This window comes from Phocoena phocoena, chromosome 12 (assembly GCF_963924675.1).
Source record: "Phocoena phocoena chromosome 12, mPhoPho1.1, whole genome shotgun sequence".
In the NCBI taxonomy this organism is placed as follows: Eukaryota; Metazoa; Chordata; class Mammalia; order Artiodactyla; family Phocoenidae; genus Phocoena; species Phocoena phocoena.
The window spans coordinates 58,853,637-58,870,984 of NC_089230.1; positions in this window are offsets into that span (position 1 = coordinate 58,853,637).

Below are 17,348 nucleotides of genomic sequence, written 5' to 3' on the forward strand. Positions count from 1 at the left end.
CTGTATCCACTCAAGACTTGTTCCAGGACCCTCCCTCAGATACCAAGATTAGTAGATGCTCCAGTCCCTTACAGAAAATGGTGTAGTATTTGCATATAACCTATGCACATCTTCACGTATACTTTGTCATCTCAAGATTACTTATACTATTTAATACAATGCAAATGTTATGTAAATAGTTGTAAATACAATGTAAATGCTATGTAAGTAGTTGCTGGGGTGCTGAAAATTCAAGTTTTGTTTTTTGGAAATTTCTGGAATTTTTTTTCCAAATATTTTTGATCTGTGGTTCATTGAATTTGAGGATGTAGAACCTGTGGATGTGGAGGGATGACTATATATACAACTCCTAACAATTTCCAGCCCATAGCAGCTACTATACAAATGGTAGATCCCTGTCTTTAACAGGATTAGGGTTTGCTAAAAAACAAGTCAACAAGCCCAAAATGGAGTTGCTTATGCTAAGCTGCATATCACCAAACTGAGAGTTAATTTTGGCTATTCCAGAAATGGAATCTTAAACCAGTGAATCAGGAATTGCCTGATCAGTACTAGTTAGGTAATCTGCCTGATAGATTCCTAACATCCCCTTAGGAAAAGTAACCTTGCAATTACCAACCCGCTTTTTTGCCTAGTATAACTTTCTTGTACCTTGTTCCCTTCTGCCTATAAAAGTCTTTCATTTTGTACAGCTCCTCGGAGATCCTTTCTATGTGTAGATTAGATGCTGCTCAATTCAAACTGATTTTTGCTGAAATAAACTCTTAGAATTTTTAATATGCCTCAGTTAATCTTTTACCAGGGCTCATGTTAATTCAGATGAATTACATCTCATAGTCCTAGGCAAGTGTCTTTATAATCTGTCATTTTAGAATAAAATGTGCGTTGAGGAAATACCAAAGGAAATTGCTTAAAGAAATTAAAAACTTGGAAAGAGAGTGTAGCCTACATAAAAAAAAAGTCTGAGACTACTATTTTAAAACAATTTCATTAAATAGCTACTCAGAGAAAATGAAAAAGGAGGCAAAGTTCTCCTGTTAGGTATCTATTGAGTTGGCCACATAGAAAACTTTAAAACAAAGAGCAGTAATTCTATTCCAACTTCCTTGTAAAACAATGATAACAATCCTTTACATTTATATACTGTTTACTGTTGACAAAGAGCTTTCACATACATTATCTCATTTCACAGACTGGAAGGCACCTTTCCTGCTCTGATTGATGTTTATGAATGTACTACTTTCCCCTGGGCTGCAGTCATCAATAGTCAATGAGAAGAAAGGCTGGCCTTTTTGGAAATGCTTTGCTGCCCGGTAACTGCATTAACTCTGCTGGTGTTAAACAGAGTCATATATTAACTATGCCACGGGATACCATCCATATCAACTAATGAATATTTGAATTCTTGTTCCTTGTGGAGCAGTCTTTAAACCCATTCCTCTGCTTATCCTGTGCCCTCCCTCAGGAACCACATCCTCAGTGACGTTCTATCTGATGGCTCCAGCCATTTCAGAAAAACCTACAACTGAAGATACTTAAGTCCTAAAGAAAAAATGCTGTACAAGGTACATAAACTGGAAAGCTGCTATATGGAATGAGGATCATACTGTTTTAAGGCTAGAAAGTGATCCTATTTGTGGAGGTCGTGGGAAGACTTACCATAATACGAGTTATGGTGTGCTAATACGGTCTCTGCCGATGGAAGTATTTAACACAAGTCTGGGATGGGACAGAAATCTCTTAGAAGAACTTCCTGCACTGTTTGAGAATCTGGGGCAAAGGATTTCTAAGGTCTCTTCTGATTCCAGATTCTGTGCTCCTGCCATTCCTATTTATTCTCTGGTTGTTTCGGTCTATAAGGAAACACTCCTAAAATTCTGTGTATTTCTCTTGATGCCAAGCAGTGTTCCACAGCCTACTGAAGCAAAACAAATAAAACAAAAAACACATTACACTTTCTAGGAAAACCAGTAGGAGCAGAGGTAGAATTGAAATGGGCAAAACAGTGTCTCTGAACCAGGGACATCTTCAACTGTGATTTGTTTTAGGGTCATACAGGATTTCTACAGTTGTAATCATCATTTCAAATCTCCATGAATGATGATCTCTTGACATTTCTCTACCAAAATTCTGAAGCTTCAGCCCGAGTCTCAGGTTTCAACAGGCCAGTTTTGAGCAGCTGCTTTTTTTTTTTAACATCGTTATTGGAGTATAATTGCTTTACAATGGTGTGTTAGTTTTTGCTTTATAACAAAGTGAATCAGCTATACATATACACATATCCCCATATCTCCTCCCTCTTGCGTCTCCCTCCCACCCTCCCAATCCCACCCCTCTAGGTGGTCACAAAGCACTGAGCTGATCTCCCTGTGCTATGCAGCTACTTCCCACTAGCTATCTATTTTACATTTGGTAGTGTATATATGTCCGTGCCACTCTCTCACTTCGTCCCAGCTTCCATTACCCCCTCCCCGTGTCTTCAAGTCCATTCTCTATGTCTGTATCTTTATTCCTGTCCTGCCCTTAAGTTCTTCAGAACCATTTTTTTTTTTTAGATTCCATATATATGTGCTAGCATACAGTATTTGTTTTTCTCTTTCTGACTTACTTCACTCTGTATGACAGACTCTAGGTCCATCCACCTCACTACAGATAACTCAATTTCATTTCTTTTTATGGATGAATAATATTCCATTGTATATATGTGCCACATCTTCTTTATCCATTCATCTGTCAGTGGACACTTAGGTTGCTTCCATGTCCTGGCAATTGTAAAAAGAGCTGCAATGAACATTGTGGTGCATGACTCTTTTTGAATTATGGTTTTCTCAGGGTATATGCCCAGTAGTGGGATTGCTGGGTTGAATGGTTGTTCTATTTTTAGTTTTTTAAGGAACCTCCATACTGTTCTCCACAGTGGCTGTATCAATTTACATTCCCACCAACAGTGCAAGGGAGTTCCCTTTTCTCCGCATCCTCTCCAGCATGTATTGTTTGTAGATTTCTTGATGATGGCCATTCTGACCGGTGTGAAGTGATACCTCATTGTAGCTTTGATTTGCATTTCTCTAATAATTGGTGATGTTGAGCATCCTTTCATGTGTTTGTTGGCAATCTGTATATGTTCTTTGGAAAATGTCTGTTTAGCTCTTCTGCCAAACTTTGGCTTGGGTTGTTTGTTTTTTTGATATTGAGCCGCATGAGCTACTTGTAAATTTTGGAGATTAATCCTTTGTCAGTTGCTTTATTTGCAAATATTTTCTCCCATTCTGAGGGTTGTCTTTTCGTCTTATTTATGGTTTCCTTTGCAAAAGCTTTTAAGTTTCGTTAGGTCCCATTCATTTATTTTTGTTTTTATTTCCATTTCTCTAGGAAGTGAGTCAAAAATGATCTTGTTGTGATTTACATCATAGAGTCTTCGGTCTATGTTTTCCTCTAAGAGTTTGATAGTGTCTGGCCTTACATTTAGGTCTTTAATCCATTTTGAGTTTATTTTTGTGTATGGTGTAAGGGGGTGTTCTAATTTCATTCTTTTACATGTAGCTATGCAGTCTTCCCAGCACCACTTATTGAAGAGGCTATCTTTTCTTCATTGTATATTCTTGCCTCCTTTATCAAAAATAAGGTGACCATATGTGCGTGGGTTTATCTCTGGGCTTTCCTGTTCCATTGATCTATATTTCTATTTTTGTGACAGTACCATACTGTCTTCATTACCGTAGCTCTGTAGTATAGACGAAGTCCGGGAGCCTGATTCCTCCAGCTCCGCTTTTCTTTCTCAAGATTGCTTTGGCTATTCGAGGTCTTTTGTGTTTACATACAAATTGTGAAATTTTTTGTTCTAGTTCTGTGAAAAATGCCATTGGTAGTTTGATAGGGATTGTGTCGAATCTGTAGATTGCTTTGGGTAGTATAGTCGTTTTAACAATGTTGATTCTTCCAATCCAAGAACATGGTATATCTCTGTCTGTTTGTATCATCTTTAATTTCTTTCATCGGTGTCTTATAGTTTTCTGCATACAGGTCTTTTGTCTCCTTCGGTAGGTTTATTCCTAGGTATTTTATTCTTTTTGTTGCAATGGTAAATGGGAGTGTTTCCTTCATTTCTCTTTCAGATTTTTCATCATTAGTGTATAGGAATGCAAGAGATTCCTGTGCATTAATTTTGTATCCTGCTACTTTACCAAATTCATTGGTTAGCTCTAGTAGTTTTCTGGAAGCATCTTTAGGATTCTCTGTGGATAGTATCGTGTCATCTGCAAACAGTTACTGCTTTACTTCTTCTTTTCTGACTTGGATTCCTTTTATTTCTTTTTCTTCTCTTATTGCTGGGGCTAAAACTTCCAAAACTATGTTGAATAATAGTGGTGAGAGTGGACAACCTTGTCTTGTCCCTGATCTTAGAGGAAATGGTTTCAGTTTTTCACCATTGAGAAAGATGTTGGCTGTGGGTTTGTCATATATGGCCTTCATTATGCTGAGGTAATTTCCCTCTATTTCTACTTTCTGGAGCGTTTCTATTGTAAATGGGTGTTGAATTTTGTCAAAAGCTTTTTCTGCATCTATTGAAATGATCATATGGTTTTTCTCCTTCAATTTGTTAATATAGTTTATCACATTGATTGATTTGTGTATATTGAAGAATCCTTGCATTCCTGGGATAAACCTCACTTGATCATGTATGATTCTTTTAATGTGCTGTTGGATTCCATTCACTAATATTTTATTGAGGATTTTTGCATCTATGTTCATCAGTGGTATTGACCTGTAGTTTTCCTTCTTCGAGACATCTCTGTCTGGTTTTGTTATCAGGGTGATCATGGCTTTCTACAATGAGTTTCGGAATGTTCTTCCCTCTGCTATATTTTGGAAGAGTTTGAGAAGGATAGGTGTTAGCTCTTCTCTAAATGTTTGATAGAATTCGCCTGTGAAGCTATCTGGTCCTGGGCTTTTGTTTGTTGGAAGATTTTTATTCACAGTCTCAATTTCAGTGCTTGTGATTTTTCTGTTTATATTTTCTATTTCTTCCTGGTTCATTCTTGGAGGGTTGTGCGTTTCTAAGAATTTGTCCATTTTTTCCAGGTTGTCCATTTTATTGACATATATTTGCTTGTAGTAATCTCTCATGATCCTTTGGATTTCTGCAGTGGCAGTTGTTATGTCCCCTTTTTCATTTCTAATTCTATTGATTTGAGTCTTCTCCCTTTTCTTCTTGAGTCTGGCTAATGGGTTATCAATTTTGTTTACCTTCTCAAAGAACCAGCTTTTAGTTTTATTGATCTTTGCTACTGTTTCCTTCATTTCTTTTTCATTTGTTTCTAATCTGATATTTATGATTTCTTTCCTTCTGCTAACTTTAGGTGTTTTTGTTCTTCTGTCTCCAATTGCTTTAGGTGTAAGGTTAGGTTGTTTATTTGAGATGTTTCTTGTTTCTTGAGGTAGGATTGTATTGCTATAAACTTCCCTCTTAGAACTGCTTTTGCTGCATCCCACAGGTTTTGAGTCATCATGTTTTCATTATCATTTGTTTCTAGGTATTTTTAAATTTCCTCTTTAATTTCTTTAGTGATCTCTTGGTTATTTAGTAGTATATTGTTTAGCCTCCATGTGTTTGTATTTTTTTACAGTTTTTCCTGTAATTGATATGTAGTTTCATAGCTTTCTGGTCAGAAAAGTTACTTGATATGATTTCAAGTTTCTTAAATTTACCAAGGCTTGATTTGTGACCCAAGATATGATCTATCCTGGAGAATGTTCCATGAGCACTTGAGAAGAAAGTATATTCTGTTGTTTTTGGATGGAATGTCTTATAAATATCAATCAACTCCTTCTTGTTTAATGTGTCATTTAAAGCTTGTGTTTCCTTATTTATTTTCATCTTGGATGATCTGTTCATTGGTGAAAGTGAGGTGTTAAAGTCTGTTACTATGATTGTGTTACTGTCGATTTCCCGTTTTATGGCTGTTAGCATTTGCCTTATGTATTGAGATGCTCCTATGTTGGGTGCATAAATATTTACAATTGTTATATCTTCTTCTTGGATTGATCCCTTGATCCTTATGTAGTGTTCTTCTTTGTCTCTTGTACTAGTCTTTATTTTACAGTCTATTTTGTCTTATATGAGAATTGCTACTCCAGATATATTTTGATTTCCATTTGCATGGAATATCTTTTTCCATCCCCTCACTTTCAGTCCATATGTGTGCCTAGGTCTGAAGTGGGTCTCTTGTAAACAGAGTATATATGGGTCTTGTTTTTGTATCCATCAGCCAGTCTATGTCTTTTGGTTGGAGCATTTAATCCATTTACATTTAAGGTAGTTATCGATATGTATGTTCCTATTACCATTTTTTTAATTGTTTTGGGCTTGTTATTGGAGGTCTTTTCCTTCCCTTGTGTTTCCTGCCTAGAGAAGTTCCTTTAGCATTTGTTGTAAAGCTGGTTTGGTGGTGCTGAATTCTCTTAGGTTTTGCTCATCTGTAAAGGTTTTAATTTCTCTGTCAAATCCGAATGAGATCCTTGCTGGGTTGAGTAATCTTCATTGTGGGTCTTTCCCTTTCATCACTTTCAGTATGTCCTGCCACTCCCTTCTGGCTTGTAGAGTTTCTGCTGAAAGGTCAGCTGTTAACCTTATGGGGATTCCGTTGTATGTTATGTGCTGTTTTTCCCTTGCTGCTTTTAATATTTTTTCTTTGTATTTAATTTTGGATAGTTTGATTTATATATGTCTTGTCATGTTTCTCCTTGGATTTATCCTTTATGGGACTCTGTGTGCTTCCTGGACTTGATTGACTATTTCCTTTCCCATATTAGGGAAGTTTTCAACTATAATCTCTTCAAATATTTTCTCAGAGCCTTTCTTTTTCTCTTCTTCTTCTGGGACCCCTATAATTCGAATGTTGGTGTGTTCAGTGTTGCCCCAGATGTCTCTTGGACTGTCCTCAATTCTTTTCATTCTTTTTTCTTTATCCTGCTCTGTGGTAGTTATTTCCATTATTTTATCTTCCAGGTCACTTCTCTGTTCTTCTGCCTCAGCTATTCTGCTATTGTTTCCTTCTAGAGAATTTTTAATTTCATTTATTGTGTTGTTCATCATTGTTTGTTTGTTCTTTAGTTCTTCTAGGTCCTTGTTAAATGTTTCTTGTATTTTCTCCATTCTATTTCCAAGATTTTGGATCATCTTTCTATCATTACTCTGAATTCTTTTTCTAGTACACTGCCTATCTCCTCTTCATTTGTTTCGTCTGGTGGGTTTTTACCTTGCTCCTTCATCTGCTGTGTGTTTCTCTGTCTTCTCATTTTGCTTAACTTACTGTGTTTGGGGGTTCCTTTTCACAGGCTGCAGGTTCGTAGTTCCTGTTGTTTTTGGTGTCTGCCCCCAGTGGCTAAGGTGGGTTCAGTGGACTCCCTGGTGGAGGGGACTGGTGCCTGTGTTCTAGCAGATGAGGCTGGATCTTGTCTTTATGGTGAGCAGGGCCATGTCCGGTGGTGTGTTTTGTGGTGTGTGTGACCTTATGATTTTAGTCAGCCTGTCTGAAAATGGGTGGGGTTGTGTTCCTGTCTTGCTAGTTGTTTGGCATAGAGTGTCCAAATGACCTTGCTGGTCATTGAGTGGAGCTGGGTCTTAGCGCTGAGATGGAGATCTCTGGGAGTGCTTTCATGGTTTGATATTACATGGAGCCGGGAGGTCTCTGGTGGACCGATGTCCTGGACTTGGCTCTCCCACCTCAGAGGCACAGGCCTGACACCTGGCTGGAGCACCAAGACTCTGCCAGCCACACTTTTGGGAGGTCTTCTCCCAGCGTTCAGTAGGTGTTCTGTAGGTGTTGCTCCACATGTAGATTATTTCTGATGTAGTTGTGGGGAGTAAGGTGATCTCCACCTCTTAATCCTCCGCCATCTTGAAGGTCTCCTTCTCCACTTCTCCCTGGACAGCTCTTCTTCTCACTCTGTCCTCCATGTTCCTTCTCTGCTTCCTTGTTATTTATTTTGAGCCTTGTTGCTATGTTTTTCCCTTCTTTTTTCTCTTTCTATCCCTCTGGGAGGGTAATGGGTTAAACAATTTGGCTTTTGAGTTATAAGAACAGCATAAAAAATTTGAATTGATAAACGGTACTGATTATCTACGTCAAAGTCTCGAAACATTGCAGCAAAAAAAAAAAAAAAAAAGCTGAGCAGCTTCTTTTATACCATGTAACAGGTCAGCCAATTTCCTATCTGAGGACGAGGGATTCTTGGCAACTGAGCCTCATCCACACCTTAAGATCTGTTACCTATCCTACTTCCAGAAATTAGTTTCAGAATCTTTCATATCTGTTTTCTGTGGCAAGCGGCAGTAAACCAACCCCATATAACTAAAGGCTAAAAGGAAATCATCAACTTGCTACTGGGAAGTGCTGTGGTGGAGCTGACCTCAATCATAACTAGATACTTATATCTAGACTATAACCCAGTTATTCTGAAACAAAGTAGGTAGAGGGGTTAGAGATAAAGAGGTTAGAGATAAGGGGATAATTTTTAATAATTGAAAACTAAACAAAATTAAACATATTTTTATTTTCAGGAATAGCTATCATAATACTTCTGTATTTTTATCTCCCCTAATGTTCAGCTTAGTTCAATAAGCGTTTATCCCAGTTTATCTCCCTTGGAACTGACTGTTCAGGGTTTGCTTTCCCTGCTAGACTGGAAGCTCCTTGAAGTCAAGTCAGGTTTTGTCAATTGCTGGTGTGCCAGTGACATTAATATATAGGCCTAGATCTACATATACATACTATTTGAATGAATGAATGAAAAGAGTGAAACCTAGCATAGCCTGTGTGAAAGAATATGGGCTCTAGAATCAGATAGAGTGTCTCTCCAATTTGAGCTCTGCCATCTTTTAATATGGTACAGAGTTAAATTATTTGACTTTTAAGCTTCAGTTTCTCAATTGTAAAAATTGGATAATATTATTTTTCTGTCAGCATTGTTGTGAGAATTAAGGATGATGTATTTAAAGTATCTGATACTGGCAGAGGCTCAGTAAATGATGGTTGCTCTTAGTGTTTTAACAAAAAATTCTGGACTAACTATTCAGGATACCAGATGAAACTATTGAGAGGGGTTTCTACTGAAACTATTGAAAGAAGTATGAGCAGATCACTTCATTCTAAATGGTAATATAAATTTTAGAGGTGGGTACAGTGTGTAATGGGAACACAGGGAAGAGCCATGTGGCGAGCAGAGCTGCCATATTGTACAACTTCAGAAACTGCATACACATTACAGTCGGTATGAATAGAGGGCACTGCGGAGCTGACATTCACAGCTTATGGGATGAACCGTATCAACTGCTGATATTCAAGCTTATGACATAATAAAAATAAAAATGAGAACGTGCCCCCTGGAACTGAGTCACATGGAGTCCCTGCACGAGGAAAAGGGAAGAATCAGAGACTTTGTAGGGTCAGTCTTGTCCCCGATGAGCCATGGAACATGAGGAGTCATTGTAGTGAAGAACTGGGGAAGACACAGTCAGAGGTGTTGGCAGACACCAGGCAATAGAGGTTTTCAAAGCCTTCTGAGGAATGAGAGATTCACCGTTTCTGAGCATAGAGATTGAGGCAAAGTGAGAAGGACATAAAGCTGAAGAGGTAGGCAAGGTTGGGTTATTCAAAAGCTACAGAGACTATACAGCCTTGAAGCAAAATTACAAAGTGGCTATTTGGGAAGACATAAATTCTAGAATCTCAGAGAATTCTGTGGTAACCAAATTAGATATCCCCTCCACCACAGCCTTCTCCAATTCTTCAGCCTAAATCAGGTTCGCCTTTCAATCTCTGTCATGGCACTTTATTCTTTTATTTCATAGCATGGCCACAGTTTGAAATTATAGAGTATATTTATTTGTGTATTTGTTTGTTTATTTACTAGATTATAAACTACAGGAGGGCAGAAACCTTGTCCAATGTGTTTAAAATGATCTTTCAGCACAGTGCCTGGAACTGAGTAGGTAGGAGTTCAAAAAATATTGGTTGAAGCAATGGATGGCTAATAAATACAAATTTTTCTAAGTCTGTTATCCCCATATCAAATTTTCCTGGCTTTACTTTAGAAAAGTCCATTTGAAGGAGCCTATAGGAGAACAACCTCCAGCACTTGTCCCAATTACCTAATTTACATGAAAGGGGGTCCTTTAGCTCAAGTACCAGATGTTTGAAGAGATGGCCTCCTTTTCTCCCAACTCCTGGGTCCTCTGGACCCACACCTCTGTGGTGCCAGGTGACAAGTGAGGCTTGGCTGCATGCCAAAACCAAAAGATGCACGGAGAAGTGTTGCATATTTTTCTGAACAGACTAACTCAAGGCCTCTTAGCTGGAAATGAAGAGGTTTGAGTGTTGGGGGTAATAAATGAAAGAAGTATCTTCTTAAAATTTTACTAAACCCAAGGTCGTTCGTCATAGAGAGCCATTGGAGAAACATGTTAGTTACAAGAATGCATTTGGCAGGTGTTTGGATGTTGCAGGGACTTGAATTAGGTCTTGTATTACATCATTAGCCACCAAAGGGAGTGGTGGTGTCCCTGTTGTCTGGCTCTGGCTTATCAACATCACGTATCTCCTTGCTGTACCACCATGACTAGTTTTTCACCATAAAATCGGTAAGATAAAACCAGAACATTTCCCTCATGTCTTGAAAACAGTCTTGAAAATTACGTTCAATTTACTTTAGTAGGAAAAGGGAAACAGGCTTGAGTGAAGTACAAAGTATGGCTCTCCCTATTCCCCTGAAATGCCTACCTGTCACTGTGATGCATGGGTATCATTTCTGTGTTTGTGGGTATTGTGGTCGGGGTAAGATTGGGACTTAAGTAAGATTCCCCTTGGGACATCCTTGATGTTTATTAACTTCTAACTAGTGTTGTAAACCCAATGCCAGAATTTGGAGATCTTGGTTCTTCTGTTCATGGCGTTTTATTCACTGTGACTAATAAGCTTCCTAATAAATCCTTGCCAGACTTATACAAATATCTGGTTTCCCAAATTCTTTTTCAACTTACATAAACTATCAACTTGCATAACACATCAACTGCATTTTCCTCCTCTTAAATATAGAAATCCAGTTTCAATGGGAAGATTTAATATTTGATATTAAATATGTGATCAAGTGAAAGATAAACCACTTAATTGTGTGGAGAGATAATATTCATTCAAATAAAAACGCTCTGGAAGCCTGGTGTTGGTGATTTATGTGAGTATTTTGGGTCTAATCCTGGAACATTCACAATGTCTCCTTTTCTTCCCCGAAGACAAAGTCCACTCCTTGTCTTGGGTATTTGAAACAAAACGTTTAATGCTAATCTTAAAATTAGCAAAATTTCCATATTTAGCAAAGAGTTTGGAGAGGAACCTTATAGTTGAAACCTTTGATCATCCTTAAATATTGCTATTCATAAGAGGCATCCCATAAATGTTTCTTTAAAGGGCCTGCTTGTTTAGAGTTTCCGTGAAATTAGCTTTGGCTCTCATAGACCTCGGTTATGTTTGATGCTATATGAAGATATAATAGTGAGAAGCCAATTAAGTTTGGGAATGAAAATTCCTAAAATTGTTTAAAACAATGTTAGTTTGTGTCTGCAGAGTCCGTGGGGAGAGCATCATCGTCAATGCTCAGCCAAACCAGAAATCCTGCTGGAAGATGCTACCAACGCAAACATTACCCTGGGCCAGAGACTATTGGGAGGTTTAAGTATTGGGGGAAAAAGTCATTGCTTTATCAGGCGACTACATTAGTGGTAGATGACCATTAGTGGTAGTGATTTGGGCACCCAGAGAAGAAAGTTCACTAAGCAAACTTATAAAAAGCAGGCACTTTTCTCTAAGAATTCTCAGGCTACAGCCTCATCTCTGCCCTACAGACTACATGGGAAAAGAGTAAAACCTCTGGTACAGGGTTTATTTGCAGAAGTATAAGAAGCTGTCAGACACCAGAAGAATTTCATCAGGAAGTTACTCAGTTAGCCCACACTTCATTTACATTGAAGTTAATTGCAAGGTGCATTTCAACACACTACATGGAAGTATTTACTTTATTCTTGTGTTCTGAAAAGCTGCTGGTCTAAGAACTAACGCTACCTGTTGAGAAGGGAAGAAGCCAAAACTAAAGACTTTGTTTTCCTGCAGAAGGGTCTCAGGGATTCTGCAGCTTCTGCTTTACAAGAGCTTAAAAAGGTGGCTGGGAGGTTTATACCCTCAGAGTCTCTGAACTCAGCTGGACGGTTCTACAGAGCTAGGACCCTTCCTTCCTCCGCTGTAGCTATAACCCTTGGAGAGAAGGGAAAACAGCCAGTGCTGATATGAAGGCAGGCGGGATTGTGAGGGGCACTTGGGGCGGGCAGAGCAATTAACTCTTTTCCTCAACTGTAGAGAACCAGGCTTCTCTTGATCTCACAGTAGACTACAGCCAGTGGCCGGGATTCTTTACAGTGAGTGAAATAGACAGTGATGCTACAATACCAAAGAGGAGACCCGCCCTGGTCCGGCGTTCATAGTGAGAGAACTTTCATAATGAGGCCTGTGGATAAAGGACTGAGATCCTTTACAGAGAAGGGAAGTGCAAATAGGGTGCGTCTGAGCTGATCTGTTGGAGCCACTTCACCTCTGAACAGGTTGGGAGCTTTCAAGCCCCTTGAAGTTTTAAAAAGGCACTGATTTCAGCATGAGATGTTTGCTGCACTGCGCTCAGCTGGAATGAAACGAAGGGGAGGAAAAGTAGCTTCTTTGTTGCATTCAGAAAGCAGAGGCCAATTGAATGGATTCTACTCAAACTGATTGCGTTTGTAGTTTTTGAAAAAAAAAAAAAGAAAAAGCTAAGAAGTTTAAATCCTATTCACCAAGTTCACAAAAACAAAACCCGGTCACAGAAGGACTCTGAGAAGTACACACATCCTTACAAGAGATGGACAATCTAAAACAAGCTTTATTAAATAAGTCCCTTTCACACCAGCTTCTTAGTATAACTCAGTAGCTCATACTTCTCTGCCTCATTTTAAGGGTTTTCTTTACCGTGGTCTAGTTTAAATCAAATGTTCAACACAATTTTCTAAGTTTACAAGGGTTTATTAATTCATTGAGTGGAAAACCAAAAGACTTTTTCTATGTTCTCTTTAAAGAATAGAATATATTCTGTACCTCCCTTCCACTTGGCAATGACTAGGGGCTCTATAACACGAAAGCCAACAAAAGTGCTGAAAAGTGAATCTGGTTCTTTATGATTTGTTTGCTTACCCTGCTCCTCTGACATCTTCACTCGGTCAAAATGCACAGGGCTCTTACTGGCCTCTCTTTCCCTTACGTAGCCTTTGCTTATGCAAAATGTTATACATTTATCCATCCACTTAATTCGTGCAATGCTTTAAAGCTTTTATTCAACTACCTGAATCTCCTTTACATCTGTCTGCTTTAGCATCCTCGGTCTTGGTCTGAAGGCCCCCAGAGGTCAGGAAATTGGATATTACCTCATTTTGTACAAGACACGGGGGAGTGCCGTCTCTGGCCCTCTGCCTCACAAATGCTTTTAGAGGATGATGACATTGATGAGGGGGTGCCATCTCACTGGTATAAGGAAACTTGTAAGGAGTAGGTCAAGTGTGAAGGATATTATCTTTTGGAATTTACATTTAAGGTGATGCACTGGAGTGGCCAGTTCAGGCTGCTGAGGTGCTATACAGAATCTAGGAATAGTACTGTATTTAGTTAAGGGATCTGAAAGTGTCATTAGTCTGCTGAATTCACGGAGAGAGAAAAGTATCTTATTTTTTATCCCATATAAAATAAACTGGACACCCAAGGGTACTTTATAATATTTTTAACCTATTAGAGGTTTATGTTTTGTAAATTATATTTACACAGATTTCTGTAGTTAGTAGTTCATGATGTGTAAATGTGCAGTGGTGGTGATATCTCATTTTTATCTCCATTTCACAGATCAGGAAAAGTGCTTCCGAGAAACTGAATAAAGTTAGAAACATCCCATGCTAGACTCACCCTGTGAAGTAAGATTAGAAGTGAGATTACAACTCAAATTTCATAAACACTAAGCCACTAGTTAAATTATTGAATAGCAACCATGTCCTTGGTTGTTTTAGTTTTCTGTCCCCATTATCCTTGAGTTCTATTTAGATGATGCTAATATCTAATAAACATTTTCTTAGGCATAGGCCGTGAGCCAGCTTGAAGAAAATAAAACACAGTTTTCTATAAATACTGGTAGATGGGCTGTGGGAGAGGCTACGTGCCTGTAATCTACTTCAGGAAATGTCTTTATAGTAAATAATGAACGGCTGGTAAAACTCAGAGTTGTTGCAATTCGTATGCTACTGAAAGATACAGTGATATAGGAGCATTACCAGGTTCTTACCTGAGCCAGGTAAGACTTTCCTTTTCTTTTTTTGAAGTTGATGATAATTTTATTTATTTATTTATGGTTTAAGACATTTATTTGTGGAAATTGATTATAACATAAGCTGCTGCTGCTTGCTTCCTCCTTCTTTTCCCCTTATTCCTCCTCCTCCTTCATATTATTATTATTAAAATGATTGGATTTCAAGCTGAGGTTTAAAAGAAAACGTAGACATCTGCATCTCTAAATCTACTTTACAGAAGTACTTCCGTCTATAGCTCTTATTTGGCCCCAACTTGTGAAATTTAACTGTGTTCCCCTCAAGGAAAATGGTGAAGTTTGTTTCATGAGTTTGTTTCCTCAGTATTTTCTTTGTTCTAGTGATTATTCCAACTCCCAAATACTTTCATTGCCCCCACTAATTTGTACTTTTTGATTAAAGTCATTTAACAGGAGTGAAATCTCTGATTCTAAACATTTTACCTCAAATGTGTCATTTTTTTTCCTCTGGTGGCAGAATATTTCTCCTACTCCTTTAGGCATCAAGAAGTAGCATTAGGTGGCGCAGTAGATGAGAGTCCGCCTGCCGATGCGGGGGACGCGGGTTCGTGCCCCGGTCCGGGAAGATCCCACATGCCGCGGAGCGGCTGGGCCCGTGAGCCATGGCCGCTGAGCCTGCGCGTCCACAACGGGAGAGGCCACAACAGTGAGAGGCCCGTGTACCGCAAAAAAAAAAAAAAAAAAAAAAAAAAAAAGAAGTAGCATTAAGCTGTGTCTTTGAGGTGGAGGTGGGAGAGGACAGCGGAAATAAAACCGCATGTTTGAGCTTGAGGGTGAGTTAGATTGAACTTTTCAGGCAAAACAGATGTGCATTGGTTGACAGGCAGATTAGTGGGGAACCTCTAAGATTTCTATCTACCCTGCTGGCTCCTTGCTCCTGGGGTGGATGAATCCTAGGTTGGTTCCACTGAGCTGTCAAAGGGTGCGAATTTGGCAGGCTTGTTATTTTTTGAGAACCATGGGTTTCTTTCTGCTGCCCTATGAAGTTAAATGGGAAGCCAGCTTGATGCCATGGAGTCCCTTGATGAGCACAAGACAGAAGGTAGCTGTGATCTTAGTAACCAAGACAGTTGGGAAATTCTTATGTCAAATTGTCTTTCAAGCCAACCACATTAGGAATATTTGATCAAATAATGATAAATACACAGGAAGCTCTGCACATAATGGTCAAACTGGATGTAAGAAAATGTCTTTAACCCCGATGGCATTCACCCAAGAAGTCTGAAAGAATTGAAAAGGACTTTAATATGAGGAAATGATAGCTGACACTTGATTGGAGATGATAAAATCATATACGGAAGATTCCCATTAATAATAAAATAAAAGAAAAAGAAAATTTCTTTTCCAATATTCTCTGCCCTTAGTGAATGACTATGTACTTTGAGGCATTAAATTTAGCTTCGTGCTGTCTTTGAGATTTTGGTGTAGGGCTGACTCGAGTTGTCTAATTTATCTCACTGGATGGCTTCCAACATAAAACAAGATGCATCTATCTTTTAAAAAATTATTTAAAAAAATTTTTTAGCAAAGGAACACATGCACCTAGTTTAAAAAATCAAATATACTTCCGGGTTTAGATGACAGATTTAAACTTTTTGCAGAATTTTCCCCCAATACCTAAGAAAAAAGCACAACTACATCATAGAAATCTTTTACATGCATTATTCCAATAGCTTTTTTTTTTTTTTTTTTTTTGCGGTACACGGGCCTCTCACTGTTGTGGCCTCTCCTGTTGTGGAGCACAGGCTCCAGACGCGCAGGCTCAGAGGCCATGGCTCACGGGCCCAGCCGCTCCGCGGCATGTGGAATCTTCCCGGACCGGGGCACGAACCCGTGTCCCCTGCATCGGCAGGCAGACTCTCAACCACTGCACCACCAGGGAAGCCCTCCAATAGCTTTTTAATTGGTCTTCCTTTTACCTTTGTCTACCTACACTGTGCTCTCAACAAACTAGCCAAAGTAATCCTTGCAAAATGTTAGATCACCCTCCTTGGCTGAAACCATGAAACTCAGAGCAAAAGCCTTTCAATGGCCTGCTGTGAATATCACAGACTGAATATCTAGCTCTCCATCACCTCTGTGGTCTTAGCACACACCACTTTCTGTTTCCCTCCCTCTATATTGGTTTCCTTACCTTCACTTTTCTTCGGACGTTCTCAAACGTGTTCTCACCTTAGGCCTTTGCATTGGCTGTTCCCTTTGGCTCTAACACTCTTCCCCTAGAGATCTGCAGAGCTCATTCCTTCAATTCATTGTTCATATATCACCTTCTAATGACTGCCTTGTTTACCACTGAAATTCGACCTTTCCTCTCTCCCACTCTCGTGCCCCAATCTTCCTTACATTTCTCTAGTTTTCCTTTTATTCCCATAGCACTTGTCACTTCTGTCATACCATGCTACTGTGTAACTTACTTCTTTTTTATGTTTCCTGCTTACTCCTTGGCCCTCATCTGGTCCCATCCCCAACAAGCTCCATAGCTTCGTCTGGTTTGTTTAGAGGTATACCCAACAGCCTAGTGCCGGACACATAGAAGTTTAATAAATATTTGTTGAATTAATGAATATAGTACAAAGTAACTTCTCTTTTGTTAGAAAAAAATGAACATTTGGATTGAATATTCCAGGAATTTTGATATGGGATACTCAACACGGATACATATCCTAGTTAAGGTATTAAACTTCAAGGATTGAAAAAAAATCTTTAGGTATACAAGAAGATAAAGCAAATCACCTACTATGGTTTAAAAAGGAGTCAGATCTCAGACATCTTCATGGCAACATTCAATGCCAGATGATGATGGAGTTATTTCTATGAAGTTCTGAAGGAATGAAAGAAAGCTAAGATATCAGTAGAAAGAAAGGCAAGAGGCAGACATTCAAAAACATGAAAGAACCCATGGGATA